We start from the raw sequence: 18,548 nt of genomic DNA, 5'->3' as shown, positions 1-18,548 counted from the left end.
GCCGGAACACAGGGCAGCGGTATATACAACGTGCCACCACCGTATACAGCACAGAGCCAGCACACAGGGCAGCAGTACATACAACGAGCCACCACCGTATACAGCACAGAGCCAGCACACAGGGCAGCGGTATATACAACGTGCCACCACCGTGTACAGCACAGAGCCAGCACACAGGGCAGCGGTATATACAACGTGCCACCACCGTATACAGCACAGAGCCAGCACACAGGGCAGCGGTATATACAACGTGCCACCACCGTATACAGCACAGAGCCGGCACAAAGGGCAGCGGTATATACAACGTGCCACCACCGTATACAGCACAGAGCCGGCACACAGGGCAGCGGTACATACAACGTGCCACCACCGTATACAGCACAGAGCCGGCACACAGGGCAGCGGTATATACAACGTGCCACCACCGTATACAGCACAGAGGCGGCACACAGGGCAGCGGTATATACAACGTGCCACCACCGTGTACAGCACAGAGCCGGCACACAGGGCAGCGGTATATACAACGTGCCACCACCGTATACAGCACAGAGCCAGCACACAGGGCAGCTGTATATACAACATACCACCACCGTTTACAGCACAGAGCCAGCACACAGGGCAGCGGTATATACAACGTGCCACCACCGTATACAGCACAGAGCCGGCACACAGGGCAGCGGTATATACAACGTGCCATCACCGTATACAGCACAGAGCCAGCACACAGGGCAGCGGTATATACAACATTCCACCACCGTATACAGCACAGAGCCGGCACACAGGGCAGCGGTATATACAACGTGCCATCACCGTATACAGCACAGAGCCAGCACACAGGGCAGCGGTATATACAACATTCCACCACCGTATACAGCACAGAGGCGGCACACGGGGCAGCGGTATATACAACGTGCCACCACAGTATACAGCACAGAGCTGGCACACAGGGCAGCGGTATATACAACATTCCACCACCGTATACAGCACAGAGCCGGCACACAGGGCAGCAGTATATACAACGTGCCACCACCGTATACAGCACAGAGGCGGCACACGGGGCAGCGGTATATACAACGTGCCACCACCGTATACAGCACAGAGCCGGCACACAGGGCAGCGGTATATACAACGTGCCACCACCGTATACAGCACAGAGCCAGCACACAGGACAGCGGTATATACAACGTGCCACCACCGTGTACAGCACAGAGCCGGCACACAGGGCAGCGGTATATATAACGTACCACCACAGTATACAGCACAGAGCCGGCACACAGGGCAGCGGTATATACAACGTACCACCACCGTATACAGCACAGAGCCGGCACACAGGGCAGCGGTATATACAACGTGCCACCACCGTATACAGCACAGAGCCAGCACACAGGGCAGCGGTATATACAACGTACCACCACCGTATACAGCACAGAGCCGGCACACAGGGCAGCGGTATATACAACGTACCACCACCGTATACAGCACAGAGCCGGCACACAGGGCAGCGGTATATACAACGTGCCACCACCGTATACAGCACAGAGACAGCACACAGGGCAGCGGTATATACAACGTGCCACCACAGTATACAGCACAGAGCCGGCACACAGGGCAGCAGTATATACAACGTGCCACCACCATATACAGCACAGAGCCGGCACACAGGGCAGCGGTATATACAACGTGCCACCACCGTATACAGCACAGAGCCAGCACACAGGGCAGCTGTATATACAACGTACCACCACCGTATACAGCACAGAGCAGGCACACAGGGCAGCGGTATATACAACGTACCACCACCGTGTACAGCACAGAGCCGGCACACAGGGCAGCGGTATATACAACGTGCCACCACCGTATACAGCACAGAGCCAGCACACAGGGCAGCTGTATATACAACATACCACCACCGTTTACAGCACAGAGCCAGCACACAGGGCAGCGGTATATACAACGTGCCACCACCGTATACAGCACAGAGCCGGCACACAGGGCAGCGGTATATACAACGTGCCATCACCGTATACAGCACAGAGCCAGCACACAGGGCAGCGGTATATACAACATTCCACCACCGTATACAGCACAGAGCCGGCACACAGGGCAGCGGTATATACAACGTGCCATCACCGTATACAGCACAGAGCCAGCACACAGGGCAGCGGTATATACAACATTCCACCACCGTATACAGCACAGAGGCGGCACACGGGGCAGCGGTATATACAACGTGCCACCACAGTATACAGCACAGAGCTGGCACACAGGGCAGCGGTATATACAACATTCCACCACCGTATACAGCACAGAGCCGGCACACAGGGCAGCAGTATATACAACGTGCCACCACCGTATACAGCACAGAGGCGGCACACGGGGCAGCGGTATATACAACGTGCCACCACCGTATACAGCACAGAGCCGGCACACAGGGCAGCGGTATATACAACGTGCCACCACCGTATACAGCACAGAGCCAGCACACAGGACAGCGGTATATACAACGTGCCACCACCGTGTACAGCACAGAGCCGGCACACAGGGCAGCGGTATATATAACGTACCACCACAGTATACAGCACAGAGCCGGCACACAGGGCAGCGGTATATACAACGTACCACCACCGTATACAGCACAGAGCCGGCACACAGGGCAGCGGTATATACAACGTGCCACCACCGTATACAGCACAGAGCCAGCACACAGGGCAGCGGTATATACAACGTACCACCACCGTATACAGCACAGAGCCGGCACACAGGGCAGCGGTATATACAACGTACCACCACCGTATACAGCACAGAGCCGGCACACAGGGCAGCGGTATATACAACGTGCCACCACCGTATACAGCACAGAGACAGCACACAGGGCAGCGGTATATACAACGTGCCACCACAGTATACAGCACAGAGCCGGCACACAGGGCAGCAGTATATACAACGTGCCACCACCATATACAGCACAGAGCAGGCACACAGGGCAGCGGTATATACAACGTACCACCACCGTATACAGCACAGAGCCGGCACACAGGGCAGCGGTATATACAACGTGCCACCACCATATACAGCACAGAGCCGGCACACAGGGCAGCGGTATATACAACGTGCCACCACCGTATACAGCACAGAGCCAGCACACAAGGCAGAGGTATATACAACGTGCCACCACCGTATACAGCACAGAGCCGGCACACAGGGCAGCGGTATATACAACGTGCCACCACCGTATACAGCACAGAGCCGGCACACAGGGCAGCGGTATATACAACGTGCCACCACCATATACAGCACAGAGCCAGCACACAGGGCAGCGGTATATACAACGTACCACCACCGTATACAGCACAGAGTCGGCACACAGGGCAGTGGTATATACAACGTGCCACCACCGTATACAGCACAGAGCCAGCACACAGGGCAGCAGTATATACAACGTGCCACCACCGTATACAGCACAGAGCCAGCACACAGGACAGCGGAATATACAACGTGCCACCACCGTATACAGCACAGAGCCAGCACACAGGGCAGCGGTATATACAACGTGCCACCACCGTATACAGCACAGAGCCGGCACACAGGGCAGCGGTATATACAACGTGCCACCACCGTATACAGCACAGAGCCGGCACACAGGGCAGCGGTATATACAACGTACCATCACCGTATACAGCACAGAGCCGGCACACAGGGCAGCGGTATATACAACGTGCCACCACCGTATACAGCACAGAGCCGGCACACAGGGCAGCGGTATATACAACATGCCACCACCGTATACAGCACAGAGCCGGCACACAGGGCAGCAGTACATACAACGTACCACCACCGTATACAGCACAGAGCCAGCACACAGGGCAGCAGTACATACAACGAGCCACCACCGTATACAGCACAGAGCCAGCACACAGGGCAGCGGTATATACAACGTGCCACCACCGTGTACAGCACAGAGCCAGCACACAGGGCAGCGGTATATACAACGTGCCACCACCGTATACAGCACAGAGCCAGCACACAGGGCAGCGGTATATACAACGTACCACCACCGTATACAGCACAGAGCAGGCACACAGGGCAGCAGTACATACAACGTGCCACCACCGTATACAGCACAGAGGCGGCACACAGGGCAGCAGTACATACTACGTGCCACCACCGTATACAGCACAGAGGCGGCACACAGGGCCGCGGTATATACAACGTACCACCACCGTATACAGCACAGAGCCAGCACACAGGGCAGAGGTATATACAACGTACCACCACCGTATACAGCACAGAGCCGGCACACAGGGCAGCGGTATATACAACGTACCACCACCGTACACAGCACAAAGCCAGCACACAGGGCAGCGGTATATACAACGTGCCACCACCGTATACAGCACAGAGCCGGCACACAGGGCAGCGGTATATACAAGTGCCACCACCGTATACACCACAAAGCCAGCACACAGGGCAGCGGTATATACAACGTGCCACCACCGTATACAGCACAGAGCCAGCACACAGGGCAGCGGTATATACAACGTGCCACCACCGTGTACAGCACAGAGCCAGCACACAGGGCAGCAGTATATACAACGTGCCACCACAGTATACAGCACAGAGCCAGCACACAGGGCAGCGGTATATACAACCTACCACCACCGTATACAGCACAGAGCCGGCACACAGGGCAGCGGTATATACAACGTGCCACCACCGTGTACAGCACAGAGCCGGCACACAGGGCAGCGGTATATACAACGTACCACCACCGTATACAGCACAGAGCCGGCACACAGGGCAGCGGTATATACAACCTACCACCACCGTATACAGCACAGAGCCGGCACACAGGGCAGCGGTATATACAACCTACCACCACCGTATACAGCACAGAGCCGGCACACAGGGCAGCGGTATATACAACGTGCCACCACCGTGTACAGCACAGAGCCGGCACACGGGGCAGCGGTATATACAACTTGCCACCACCGTATACAGCACAGAGCCGGCACACAGGGCAGCGGTATATACAACGTGCCACCACCATATACAGCACAGAGCCGGCACACAGGGCAGCGGTATCTATAAAGTGCCACCACCGTATACAGCACAGAGCCGGCACACAGGGCAGCGGTATATACAACGTACCACCACCGTGTACAGCACAGAGCCGGCACACAGGGCAGCGGTATATACAACGTGCCACCACCGTATACAGCACAGAGCCTGCACACGGGGCAGCGGTATATACAACGTACCACCACCGTATACAGCACAGAGTCAGCACACAGGGCAGCGGTATATACAACGTGCCACCACCGTATACAGCACAGAGCCTGCACACGGGGCAGCGGTATATACAACGTGCCACCACCGTATACAGCACAGAGCCGGCACACAGGGCAGCGGTATATACAACGTGCCACCACCGTGTACAGCACAGAGCCGGCACACAGGGCAGCGGTATATACAACGTGCCACCACCGTATACAGCACAGAGCCGGCACACAGGGCAGCGGTATATACAACGTGCCACCACCGTGTACAGCACAGAGCCAGCACACAGGGCAGCGGTATATACAACGTGCCACCACCGTATACAGCACAGAGCCGGCACACAGGGCAGCGGTATATACAACGTGCCACCACCGTGTACAGCACAGAGCCAGCACACAGGGCAGCGGTATATACAACGTGCCACCACCGTGTACAGCACAGAGCCAGCACACAGGGCAGCGGTATATACAACGTGCCACCACCGTGTACAGCACAGAGCCGGCACACAGGGCAGCGGTATATACAACGTGCCACCACCGTGTACAGCACAGAGCCGGCACACAGGGCAGCGGTATATACAACGTGCCACCACCGTGTACAGCACAGAGCCGGCACACAGGGCAGCGGTATATACAACGTGCCACCACCGTATACAGCACAGAGCCGGCACACAGGGCAGCGGTATATACAACGTGCCACCACCATATACAGCACAGAGCCGGCACACAGGGCAGCGGTATATACAACGTGCCACCACCATATACAGCACAGAGCCGGCACACGGGGCAGCGGTATATACAACGTACCACCACCGTGTACAGCACAGAGCCAGCACACAGGGCAGCGGTATATACAGCGTGCCACCACCGTGTACACCACAGAGCCTGCACACGGGGCAGCGGTATATACAACGTACCACCACCGTATACAGCACAGAGCCAGCACACAGGGCAGCGGTATATACAACGTGCCACCACCGTATACAGCACAGAGCCGGCACACAGGGCAGCGGTATATACAACGTGCCACCACCGTATACAGCACAGAGCCAGCACACAGGGCAGCGGTATATACAACGTGCCACCACCGTATACAGCACAGAGCCGGCACACAGGGCAGCGGTATATACAACGTGCCACCACCGTATACAGCACAGAGCCGGCACACAGGGCAGCGGTATATACAACGTGCCACCACCGTATACAGCACAGAGCCGGCACACAGGGCAGCGGTATATACAACGTGCCACCACCGTATACAGCACAGAGCCGGCACACAGGGCAGCGGTATATACAACGTGCCACCACCGTATACAGCACAGAGCCGGCACACAAGGCAGCGGTATATACAACGTGCCACCACCGTATACAGCACAGAGCCGGCACACAGGGCAGCGGTATATACAACGTGCCACCACCGTATACAGCACAGAGCCGGCACACAGGGCAGCGGTATATACAACGTGCCACCACCGTATACAGCACAGAGCCGGCACACAGGGCAGCGGTACATACAACGTGCCACCACCGTATACAGCACAGAGCCGGCACACAGGGCAGCGGTATATACAACGTGCCACCACCGTGTACAGCACAGAGCCAGCACACAGGGCAGCAGTATATACAAAGTGCCACCACCGTATACAGCACAGAGCCGGCACACAGGGCAGCGGTATATACAACGTGCCACCACCGTATACAGCACAGAGCAGGCACACAGGGCAGCGGTATATACAACGTGCCACCACCGTATACAGCACAGAGCCAGCACACAGGGCAGCGGTATATACAACGTGCCACCACCGTATACAGCACAGAGCCGGCACACAGGACAGCGGTATATACAACGTGCCACCACCGTATACAGCACAGAGCCAGCACACAGGGCAGCAGTATATACAACGTGCCACCACCGTATACAGCACAGAGCCGGCACACAGGGCAGCGGTATATACAACGTGCCACCACCGTATACAGCACAGAGCCAGCAGACAGGGCAGCGGTATATACAAAGTGCCACCACCGTATACAGCACAGAGCCGGCACACAGGGCAGCGGTATATACAACGTGCCACCACCGTATACAGCACAGAGCCAGCACACAGGGCAGCGGTATATACAAAGTGCCACCACCATAGACAGCACAGAGAAGGCACACAGGGCAGCGGTATATACAACGTACCACCACCGTATACAGCACAGAGCCGGCACACAGGGAAGCGGTATATACAACGCGCCACAACAGTATACAGCACAGAGCCGGCACACAGGGCAGCGGTATATACAACGTGCCACCACTGTATACAGCACAGAGCCGGCACACAGGGCAGCGGTATATACAACGTGCCACCACAGTATACAGCACAGAGCCAGCACACAGGGCAGCGGTATATACAACGTGCCACCACCGTATACAGCACAGAGCCGACACACAGGGCAGCGGTATATACAACGTGCCACCACCGTATACAGCACAGAGCCGGCACACAGGGCAGCGGTATATATAACGTGCCACCACCGTGTACAGCACAGAGCCAGCACACAGGGCAGCGGTATATACAACGTGCCACCACCGTATACAGCACAGAGCAGGCACACAGGGCAGCGGTATATACAACGTGCCACCACCGTATACAGCACAGAGCCAGCACACAGGGCAGCAGTATATACAACGTGCCACCACCGTATACAGCACAGAGCCGGCACACAGGGCAGCAGTATATACAACATGCCACCACCGTATACAGCACAGAGCAGGCACACAGGGCAGCGGTATATACAACGTGCCACCACCGTATACAGCACAGAGCCGGCACACAGGGCAGCAGTATATACAACGTACCACCATCGTATACAGCACAGAGCCGGCACACAGGGCAGCGGTATATACAAAGTGCCACCACCGTATACAGCACAGAGCCAGCACACAGGGCAGCGGTATATACAACGTGCCAACACCGTACACAGCACAGAGACAGCACACAGGGCAGCGGTATATACAACGTGCCACCACCGTATACAGCACAGAGCCGGCACACAGGGCAGCGGTATATACAACGTGCCACCACCGTATACAGCACAGAGCCAGCACACAGGGCAGCTGTATATACAACGTACCACCACCGTATACAGCACAGAGCAGGCACACAGGGCAGCGGTATATACAACGTACCACCACCGTGTACAGCACAGAGCCGGCACACAGGGCAGCGGTATATACAACGTGCCACCACCGTATACAGCACAGAGCCAGCACACAGGGCAGCTGTATATACAACATACCACCACCGTTTACAGCACAGAGCCAGCACACAGGGCAGCGGTATATACAACGTGCCACCACCGTATACAGCACAGAGCCGGCACACAGGGCAGCGGTATATACAACGTGCCATCACCGTATACAGCACAGAGCCAGCACACAGGGCAGCGGTATATACAACGTGCCACCACAGTATACAGCACAGAGCCGGCACACAGGGCAGCAGTATATACAACGTACCACCACAGTATACAGCACAGAGCAGGCACACAGGGCAGCAGTATATACAAGGTACCACCACCGTATACAGCACAGAGCCGGCACACAGGGCAGCGGTATATATAACGTACCACCACAGTATACAGCACAGAGCCAGCACACAGGGCAGCAGTATATACAAGGTACCACCACCGTATACAGCACAGAGCCGGCACACAGAGCAGCGGTATATACAACGTGCTTCTGGTTTCCCTGATGATGTATTACAAATCCAGCAGGTGCACTACAAGTCACAGAATGTCTGGGGTCAGGCTGACACCCCACTCTGCAGTTAAATCCCTCTTTCATATCCTACATGGCGCTCGGTGTAAGGACATTAATCCACCCTGTGTGAGCTGATTACAGCTGTCCGGGGATTAGTGCTGACCTGACGCACCGAATATGGGTTATGTCTACAGCAATACAATGATGGAAAGCCCCCAGAGACCCCGGACCCCCGACCACTGCACAATGATGGCAAGCTGCACCCAGCGCTCCGGCCAGGGATGGTCCTGTCCCTCCGCCTGCACCGGAAATCCCTACAGATCCCAAATAATGACCTAAACCTGCAATTACAGGAACCGCAGCAGACACTGAGCACACAAGGCGTCTACAGGGGTACACAGTCAGTGCAGCACTACACTCCAGAGCTGCACTCACCAGAATACAGGACGAGCGTAACTCAGGATCAGTAATGTATGTACACAGGAAATGCACCAGCAGAATAGTGAGTGCAGCTCTGGGGTATAATACAGGAGGTAACTCAGGATCAGTAATGTTATGTATGTGCACAGTGACTCCACCAGCAGAATAGTGAGTGCAGCTCTGGAGTATAATACAGGATGTAACTCAGGATCAGTAATGTAATGTATGTACACAGTGACTGCACCAGCAGAATAGTGAGTGCAGCTCTGCAGTATAATACAGGAGGTAACTCAGGATCAGTAATGTTATGTATGTACACAGTGACTATAGAACATTATTACATACAGACTACATATTGGGGTTCAGAGGTTTTGTCCTCATCTCCAGTACCGCGGCCTGAGCTGCACATATAACATTACATAAGAGAGCGGCTTCTCTCCGGCGCTCGGTGAACGGCCCGGATAAGAGACACCACATAAGCCATCATGCATATCTGAATGAATAAGTGCTCTGTGACCTACATGCCGCATCTCCAGTCATTTCCATTAATAAGGGGGCACGGCCTTAAACGAAGAAGAACAAAACATACACAACATGCAATGCCCGTGCCATTATACATATTACATATACATGGGGGAGAGTCTGTATTACACCTGAGATATTACAGGGGGGCAGTGTCTGTATTACACCTGTGATATTACACGGGGGAGCGTCTGTATTACACCTGTGATATTACACGGGGGAGCGTCTGTATTACACCTGAGATATTACACGGGGAAGTGTCTGTATTACACCTGTGATATTACACGGGGGAGCGTCTGTATTACACCTGTGATATTACACGGGGGAGCGTCTGTATTACACCTGTGATATTACACGGGGGAGCGTCTGTATTACACCTGTGATATTACACGGGGGAGCGTCTGTATTACACCTGTGATATTACACGGGGGAGTGTCTGTATTACACCAGTGATATTACACGGGGGGAGTGTCTGTATTACACCTGTGATATTACACGGGGGAGCGTCTGTATTACACCTGTGATATTACACGGGGGGAGTGTCTGTATTACACCTGTGATATTACACGGGGGAGCGTCTGTATTACACCTGTGATATTACACGGGGGGAGTGTCTGTATTACACCTGTGATATTATACGGGGGGAGCGTCTGTATTACACCAGTGATATTACACGGGGGAGCGTCTGTATTACACCAGTGATATTACACGGTGGGAGCGTCTGTATTAAACCTGTGATATTATACGGGGGGAGCGTCTGTATTACACCAGTGATATTACACGGGGGAGCGTCTGTATTACACCAGTGATATTACACGGGGGAGCGTCTGTATTACACCAGTGATATTACACGGGGGAGCGTCTGTATTACACCTGTGATATTACACGGGGGAGCGTCTGTATTACACCTGTGATATTACACGGGGGAGTGTCTGTATTACACCTGTGATATTACACGGGGGAGTGTCTGTATTACACCTGTGATATTACACGGGGGGAGTGTCTGTATTACACCTGTGATATTACACGGGGGAGCGTCTGTATTACACCAGTGATATTACACGGGGGAGCGTCTGTATTACACCAGTGATATTACACGGGGGAGCGTCTGTATTACACCTGTGATATTACACGGGGGAGTGTCTGTATTACACCTGTGATATTACACGGGGGAGTGTCTGTATTACACCTGTGATATTACACGGGGGAGTGTCTGTATTACACCTGTGATATTACACGGGGGAGCGTCTGTATTACACCTGTGATATTACACGGGGGAGCGTCTGTATTACACCTGTGATATTACACGGGGGAGCGTCTGTATTACACCTGTGATATTACACGGGGGAGCGTCTGTATTACACCTGTGATATTACACGCGGGAGCGTCTGTATTACACCTGTGATATTACACGGGGGTGCGTCTGTATTACACCTGTGATATTACACGGGGGAGCGTCTGTATTACACCTGTGATATTACACGGGGGAGCGTCTGTATTACACCTGTGATATTACACGGGGGAGCGTCTGTATTACACCTGTGATATTACACGGGGGGAGTGTCTGTATTACACCTGTGATATTACACGGGGAAGCGTCTGTATTACACCTGTGATATTACACGGGGGAGCGTCTGTATTACACCTGTGATATTACACGGGGGAGCGTCTGTATTACACCTGTGATATTACACGGGGGAGCGTCTGTATTACACCTGTGATATTACACGGGGGAGCGTCTGTATTACACCTGTGATATTACACGGGGGAGCGTCTGTATTACACCTGTGATATTACACGGGGGAGCGTCTGTATTACACCTGTGATATTACACGGGGGAGCGTCTGTATTACACCTGTGATATTACACGGGGGAGCGTCTGTATTACACATGTGATATTACACGGGGGAGCGTCTGTATTAAACCTGTGATATTACACGGTGGGAGCGTCTGTATTAAACCTGTGATATTATACGGGGGGAGCGTCTGTATTACACCAGTGATATTACACGGGGGAGCGTCTGTATTACACCAGTGATATTACACGGGGGAGCGTCTGTATTACACCTGTGATATTACACGGGGGAGCGTCTGTATTACACCTGTGATATTACACGGGGGAGCGTCTGTATTACACCTGTGATATTACACGGGGGAGCGTCTGTATTACACCTGTGATATTACACGGGGGAGCGTCTGTATTACACCTGTGATATTACACGGGGGAGCGTCTGTATTACACCTGTGATATTACACGGGGGAGCGTCTGTATTACACCTGTGATATTACACGGGGGAGCGTCTGTATTACACCTGTGATATTACACGGGGGAGCGTCTGTATTACACCTGTGATATTACACGGGGGAGCGTCTGTATTACACCAGTGATATTACACGGGGGAGCGTCTGTATTACACCTGTGATATTACACGGGGGAGCGTCTGTATTACACCTGTGATATTACACGGGGGAGCGTCTGTATTACACCTGTGATATTACACGGGGGAGCGTCTGTATTACACCTGTGATATTACACGGGGGAGCGTCTGTATTACACCTGTGATATTACACGGGGGTGCGTCTGTATTACACCTGTGATATTACACGGGGGAGCGTCTGTATTACACCTGTGATATTACACGGGGGAGCGTCTGTATTACACCTGTGATATTACACGGGGGGAGTGTCTGTATTACACCTGTGATATTACACGGGGAAGCGTCTGTATTACACCTGTGATATTACACGGGGGAGCGTCTGTATTACACCTGTGATATTACACGGGGGAGCGTCTGTATTACACCTGTGATATTACACGGGGGAGCGTCTGTATTACACCTGTGATATTACACGGGGGAGCGTCTGTATTACACCTGTGATATTACACGGGGGAGCGTCTGTATTACACCTGTGATATTACACGGGGGAGCGTCTGTATTACACCTGTGATATTACACGGGGGAGCGTCTGTATTACACCTGTGATATTACACGGGGGAGCGTCTGTATTACACCTGTGATATTACACGGGGGAGCGTCTGTATTACACCTGTGATATTACACGGGGGAGCGTCTGTATTACACATGTGATATTACACGGTGGGAGCGTCTGTATTAAACCTGTGATATTACACGGTGGGAGCGTCTGTATTAAACCTGTGATATTATACGGGGGGAGCGTCTGTATTACACCAGTGATATTACACGGGGGAGCGTCTGTATTACACCAGTGATATTACACGGGGGAGCGTCTGTATTACACCTGTGATATTACACGGGGGAGCGTCTGTATTACACCTGTGATATTACACGGGGGAGTGTCTGTATTACACCTGTGATATTACACGGGGGAGTGTCTGTATTACACCAGTGATATTACACGGGGGAGCGTCTGTATTACACCAGTGATATTACACGGGGGAGCGTCTGTATTACACCTGTGATATTACACGGGGGAGCGTCTGTATTACACCTGTGATATTACACGGGGGAGTGTCTGTATTACACCTGTGATATTACACGGGGGAGTGTCTGTATTACACCTGTGATATTACACGGGGGAGTGTCTGTATTACACCAGTGATATTACACGGGGGAGCGTCTGTATTACACCTGTGATATTACACGGGGGAGTGTCTGTATTACACCTGTGATATTACACGGGGGAGTGTCTGTATTACACCTGTGATATTACACGGGGGAGCGTCTGTATTACACCAGTGATATTACACGGGGGAGCGTCTGTATTACACCTGTGATATTACACGGGGGAGTGTCTGTATTACACCTGTGATATTACACGGGGGAGTGTCTGTATTACACCAGTGATATTACACGGGGGAGCGTCTGTATTACACCTGTGATATTACACGGGGGAGCGTCTGTATTACACCTGTGATATTACACGGGGGAGTGTCTGTATTACACCAGTGATATTACACGGGGGGAGCGTCTGTATTCCACCAGTGATATTACACGGAGGAGTGTCTGTATTACACCTGTGATATTACACGGGGGAGCGTCTGTACTACACCTGGGATATTACACGGGGGAGTGTCTGTATTACACGTGGGATATTACATGGGGGAGTGTCTGTATTACACCTGTGATATTACACGGGGGGAGTGTCTGTATTTCACCCGTGATATTACACGGGGGGAGCGTCTGTATTACACCCGTGATATTACACGGGGGGAGCGTCTGTATTACACATGAGATATTACACGGGGGAGCGTCTGTATTACACCTGTGATATTACACGGAGGAGCGTCTGTATTACACGTTGTCCATATGACATGTTCAACTGTCTGATTCATGATTGTGCCCTGCCGTCTCTCGTTAGTCCCCGCCGTCTCCCGTTAGTCCCCGCCGTCTCTCGTTAGTCCCCGCCGTCTCCCGTTAGTCCCCGCCTTCTCTCGTTAGTCCCCGCTTTCTCCCCTTAGTCCCCGCCTTCTCTCGTTAGTCCCCGCTTTCTCCCCTTAGTCCCCGCCTTCTCCCCTTAGTCCCCGCCTTCTCCCCTTAGTCCCCGCCTTCTCCCGTTAGTCCCCGCCTTCTCTCGTTAGTCCCCGCCGTCTCTCGTTAGTCCCCGCCTTCTCCCGTTATTCCCGGCCTTCTCTCGTTAGTCCCCGCCGTCTCCCGTTAGTCCCCGCCTTCTCTCGTTAGTCCCCGCCTTCTCTCGTTAGTCCCCGCCGTCTCTCGTTAGTCCCCGCCGTCTCTCGTTAGTCCCCGCCTTCTCTCGTTAGTCCCCGCCGTCTCCCGTTAGTCCCCGCCTTCTCTCGTTAGTCCCCGCCGTCTCTCGTTAGTCCCCGCCGTCTCCCGTTAGTCCCGGCCTTCTCTCGTTAGTCCCCGCCTTCTCCCGTTAGTCCCCGCCGTCTCTCGTTAGTCCCCGCCGTCTCTCGTTAGTCCCCGCCGTCTCCCGTTAGTCCCGGCCTTCTCTCGTTAGTCCCCGCTGTCTCCCGTTAGTCCCGGCCTTCTCTCGTTAGTCCCCGCCGTCTCCCGTTAGTCCCGGCCGTCTCCCGTTAGTCCCCGCCGTCTCCCGTTAGTCCCCGCCTTCTCTCGTTAGTCCCCGCCTTCTCTCGTTAGTCCCCGCCGTCTCCCGTTAGTCCCCGCCGTCTCCCGTTAGTCCCCGCCGTCTCCCGTTAGTCCCCGCCTTCTCTCGTTAGTCCCCGCCGTCTCCCGTTAGTCCCCGCCTTCTCTCGTTAGTCCCGGCCTTCTCTCGTTAGTCCCGGCCTTCTCTCGTTAGTCCCCGCCGTCTCCCGTTAGTCCCCGCCTTCTCTCGTTAGTCCCGGCCTTCTCTCGTTAGTCCCGGCCTTCTCTCGTTAGTCCCCGCCGTCTCCCGTTAGTCCCGGCCTTCTCTCGTTAGTCCCGGCCTTCTCTCGTTAGTCCCGGCCTTCTCTCGTTAGTCCCCGCCGTCTCCCGTTAGTCCCCGCCTTCTCTCGTTAGTCCCCGCCGTCTCCCGTTAGTCCCTGCCTTCTCTCGTTAGTCCCGGCCGTCTCCCGTTAGTCCCCGCTGTCTCCCGTTAGTCCCCGTTCTCCGTGCTGCACTCACCGGTGTCTGCAGGGGCCGCGCTCACTGTTGCTCTCCTCTCCTGTGAGACCGTTAGTTACACTCAGTGCCATGGCAACCGTGAGAAGCCTCCCAACAAGCCGCGCGGTGATTGGCTGATCTCGCGTCTCCTGTTACTGTAGAGACCGAGTGTCCCGCTCTTCGGCGTCTGCAGGACACAGATGTAATAATGAGGAGCCCCCGATACCGGCAGACGAGTGATGGCACCGAGACTCTAGCCTCAGCCTGACTGCGCCCCCCCCCCCCAGCCTCAGCCTGACTGATCCCCCCCAGCCTCAGCCTGACTGATCCCCCCCAGCCTCAGCCTGACTGATCCCCCCAGCCTCAGCCTGACTGATCCCCCCCAGCCTCAGCCTGACTGATCCCCCCCAGCCTCAGCCTAACTGATCCCCCCCAGCCTCAGCCTGACTGATCTCCCTCAGCCTCAGCCTGACTGATCCCCCCCAGCCTCAGCCTGACTGATCCCCCCCAGCCTCAGCCTGACTGCGCCCCCCCCAGCCTCAGCCTGACTGCGCCCCCCCCCAGCCTCAGCCTGACTGATCCCCCCCAGCCTCAGCCTGACTGATCCCCCCCAGCCTCAGCCTGACTGATCCCCCCCCAGCCTCAGCCTGACTGCCCCCCTCCCCAGCCTCAGCCTGACTGAACCCCCCCAGCCTCAGCCTGACTGATCCCCCCCCAACCTCAGCCTGACTGATCCCCCCCCAACCTCAGCCTGACTGATCCCCCCCAGCCTCAGCCTGACTGATCCCCCCCCCAGCCTCAGCTTGACTGCCCCCCCAGCCTCAGCTTGACTGCCCCCCCCAGCCTCAGCCTGACTGATCCCCCCCCAGCCTCAGCCTGACTGATCCCCCCCCCAGCCTCAGCCTGACTGCCCCCCCCAGCGTCAGCCTGACTGATCCCCCTCAGCCTGACTGCCCCCCCCAGCCTCAGCCTGACTGATCCCCCCCAGCCTCAGCCTGACTGCCCCCCCCCCAGCCTCAGCCTGACTGATCCCCCCCAGCCTCAGCCTGACTGCCCCCCCAGCCTCAGCCTGACTGATCCCCCCCCAGCCTCAGCCTGACTGCCCCCCCCAGCCTCAGCCTGACTGATCCCCCCCCCAGCCTCAGCCTGACTGATCCCCCCCCCAGCCTCAGCCTGACTGCCCCCGCCAGCCTCAGCCTGACTGATCCCCCCCCAGCCTCAGCCTGACTGATCCGCCACAGCCTCAGCCTGACTGCCCCCCCAGCCTCAGCATGACTGACCCCCCTCAGCCTGACTGATCCCCCCCCCAGCCTGACTGACCCCCCCCCAGCCTCAGCCTGACTGATCCCCCCCAGCCTCAGCCTGACTGATCCCCCCCCCAGCCTCAGCCTGACTGATCCCCCCCCAGCCTCAGCCTGACTGATCCCCCCCCAGTCTCAGCCCCTGACTGATCCCCCCCCAGTCTCAGCCCCTGACTGATCCCCCCCCAGTCTCAGCCCCTGACTGATCCCCCCCCAGCCTCAGCCTGACTGATCCCCCCCCCCCAGCCTCAGCTTGACTGACTCCCCGGCAGCCTCAGCCTGACTGACTCCCCCTCAGCCTGACTGATCCCCCCCGCAGCCTCAGCCTGACTGCCCCCCCCCAGCCTCAGCCTGACTGATCCAGCCTCAGCCTGACTGATCCCCCCCCAGCCTCAGCCTGACTGCCCCCCCCAGCCTCAGCCTGACTGATCCCCCCCAGCCTCAGCCTGACTGCCCCCCTCAGCCTGACTGATCCCCCCCAGCCTCAGCCTGACTGCCCCCCCCAGCCTCAGCCTGACTGATCCCCCCCAGCCTCAGCCTGACTGATCCCCCCCAGCCTCAGCCTGACTGCCCCCCCCAGCCTCAGCCTGACTGATCCCCCCCCCAGCCTCAGCCTGACTGATCCCCCCCATCCTCAGCCTGACTGATCCGCCACAGCCTCAGCCTGACTGCCCCCCCAGCCTCAGCATGACTGACCCCCCTCAGCCTGACTGATCCCCCCCAGCCTCAGCCTGACTGATCCCCCCCAGCCTCAGCCTGACTGATCCCCCCCAGCCTCAGCCTGACTGATCCCCCCCCAGCCTCAGCCTGACTGCCCCCCCAGCCTCAGCCTGACTGATCCCCCCCAGCCTCAGCCTGACTGATCCCCCCCAGCCTCAGCCTGACTGATCCCCCCCAGCCTCAGCCTGACTGACTCCCCCCCAGCCTCAGCCTAACTGATCCCCCCCAGCCTCAGCCTGACTGCCCCCCCCAGCCTCAGCCTGACTGCCCCCCCCAGCTTCAGCCTGACTGATCCCCCCCCAGCCTCAGCCTAACTGATCCCCCCCAGCCTCAACCTGACTGCCCCCCCCAGCCTCAGCCTGACTGATCCCCCCCCAGCCTCAGCCTAACTGATCCCCCCCAGCCTCAACCTGACTGACCCAGCCTCAGCCTGACTGTCCCCCCAGCCTCAACCTGACTGACCCCTCCCAGCCTCAGCCTGACTGACCCCTCCCAGCCTCAGCCTGACTGACCCCCCCAGCCTCAGCCTGACTGACCCCCCCAGCCTCAACCTGACTGCCCCCCCCCAGCCTCAGCCTGACTGCCCCCCCAGCCTCATCCTGACTGACCCCCCCAGCCTCAGCCTGACTGATCCCCCCCAGCCTCAGCCTGACTGACCCCCCCAGCCTCAGCCTGACTGATCCCCCCAGTCTCAGCCTGACTGATCCCCCCCAGCCTCAGCCTGATTGATCCCCCCCAGCCTCAGCCTGACTGACTCCCCTTTAGCCTGACTGATCCCCCCAGCCTCAGCCTGACTGACTCCCCTTTAGCCTGACTGATCCGCCTCAGCCTGACTGATCCCCCCCCAGCCTGACTGACCCCCCCCTACCAGCCTCAGCCTGACTGACCCCCCCAGCCTCAGCCTGACTGATCCCCCCCCAGCCTCATCCTGACTGATCCCCCCCCAGCCTCATCCTGACTGATCCCCCCCAGCCTCAGCCTTACTGATCCCCCCCAGCCTCAGCCAGAGTGACTCCCCCCCAGCCTCAGCCTGACTGAC

At 56.3% G+C, this 18,548-nt stretch overlaps 1 protein-coding gene across 4 annotated transcripts in view; it reads right to left on the bottom strand.

The window, feature by feature from the left end:
- Positions 1 to 15,600, bottom strand: part of HYDIN (HYDIN axonemal central pair apparatus protein) — a 313,905-nt gene extending 298,305 nt beyond the window's left edge. For all 4 annotated transcript variants that reach the window (XR_012253067.1, XM_073659829.1, XM_073659831.1 and 1 more), the window contains exon 1: positions 15,510 to 15,600. The gene's annotated coding sequence lies outside the window, so the exon portion shown is untranslated. The remainder of the gene's footprint in view (positions 1 to 15,509) is intronic.
- Positions 15,601 to 18,548: the final 2,948 nt, after the last annotated feature.

The sequence above is a fragment of the Phyllobates terribilis genome, unplaced genomic scaffold (assembly GCF_046119375.1).
Source record: "Phyllobates terribilis strain yellow unplaced genomic scaffold, ASM4611937v1 Scaffold_14__1_contigs__length_39327217, whole genome shotgun sequence".
NCBI lineage: Eukaryota > Metazoa > Chordata > Amphibia > Anura > Dendrobatidae > Phyllobates > Phyllobates terribilis.
This window is presented reverse-complemented; position numbering and strand designations above follow the sequence as displayed.